Here is a 1790-nt window from a genome sequence, read left to right as displayed (position 1 = left end):
TTTGTTGTCAGGTTAAAGGCATGTATAGGTTGAGAGAAGTGATGGTCGAAAGGGTTGGTGGATCGGTGGATGTAGACTACGATTTAGGCTTGTTTTGTGGCTGTTTTGGGTGTAGTTTGAGGGTGTGGTTTGGTGGAGTTTTAGGGCTATGGATGAAAGTTTTGGATCTGTGGTAGATGGCAGCAAAGGTTTGAGAGAAATCAGTGGAAGTTGCAGCAAGTATGTGCTGTCTTGTAAGAGCAGAATTGTCGTCGAAGAAACAGCGGTTTCTCGACGTAATTTCCACCAAAACCTTGAGAGAATTGAGGAGGGAATTGATAGAAAAATCACAGTTTATATGACAGCAAGGATGACTAATTTAATCAAGAAAATTTCAGCAGTATAACAGCAAGGAAATTGGTGCAAGTTGTGATAGCAGAATTCTCGTCGAAAAATTTCAGCAGTTTACGATGAAAATTTATAGCAACACAAAAATCAGTTTTAGAGATGAATTCCTCAATAGATCAATCTTAGATGGAAGCCAAGATGATCTATAAAGTGTATAAGAAATTTCATTCAAAAAAGATTGCAAATAGATGGGTTAAGGCAACAATATGCGGCTGAAATTTTCTACAGCATAGATTTTTAAGTATAGCAGATTGGACGTAAAAGATCAGAAGTTTATATTGAGAATTTTTTGATGAAACCAAAGGGAAATCCACTATTAGGAAGTGTCAAAGCTATCATAAAAAATTCGTAGAGATTTGGATAGAAACAACGTAGTATCAAGATCAAACAATCAGTGCTATGCGGCTGAAATTTTACGGTGTAGATTTTCAAGTATATCAGATTAGATGTAAAATATCAATGGTTTATATTGAGAATTTTTTGACAAAACCAAAGGGAAATCTGCTGTTAGGAAGTGTCAAAGATGTCATAAAATTTCGTGAAGATTTGGATAGAAAAAACATAGTAACAAGATCAAACAGATAGTGCTATACGGTTGAAATTCTGCAATGTATCTTTCGTCGTAGAGATGAAAACTTTATAACGAAAAGTTTATGCAGCAATATAGGAATAATTTTTTTGGGATTTTCAAATAAAGATAACTAAATTGCAGCAACAGTAAGGTAGAAAACCAGAACCTGTTGCAATTCACGGGGAGGTCAAAGGATGATCCGTGGTGGTGGAGATGATGGCGAAATTCGGCGATGATCTTTTAAGCAATTGTGGGAATTGCTTTGGACGGTTGTGGAGGGTTGATGGATGGCTGTGGAAGGGCAGCGAGACGCCAAGAACGCTGCTCTGATACCAGGTGTTAGAACCCGTGTAGATTCTAAACTTGGGATTGATCTCTTTAGGGGATCGGCCTCCTTGGAACTCTATAGGGGTTCCTCCCTCTAAGTTGCTGCTCAAAGGCTGCAAAAAAGATTCATCTATTGCTTATCAAAAGAGAAGGAATACATGGTTATTTATAGGGCTTCTAAACCCTAACTCCTAATAGGACTCCTACTTAAGACTCTTACTTCTAACCAACTCCTAATATGACTCTTAGTCAAGACTCATATTCCCTTACAACTCCTAATTCTTCTATAAGAAAACACCTCCTATATGAATGCCCATCTCAATTAGGACTCTCATAGCTATAGTCCTAACAGAATGTCTCTCTCAATTAGGACTCTCCAAGCTAGAGTCCTAACAGTTTGATGGCAATAGAGTCCGGAATTTCAATCTCTTCCTGGTCTGCTACACAAACCATAGCTCTCTGTAACTCCATTTTCATGTGAGACAAGACAAGGAATTTCAATCTC

This window comes from Musa acuminata, chromosome BXJ1-7 (genome assembly GCF_036884655.1).
Source record: "Musa acuminata AAA Group cultivar baxijiao chromosome BXJ1-7, Cavendish_Baxijiao_AAA, whole genome shotgun sequence".
NCBI lineage: Eukaryota > Viridiplantae > Streptophyta > Magnoliopsida > Zingiberales > Musaceae > Musa > Musa acuminata.
The sequence above is the reverse complement of the archived record's forward strand: the minus strand, read 5'-3'. Positions refer to the sequence as shown.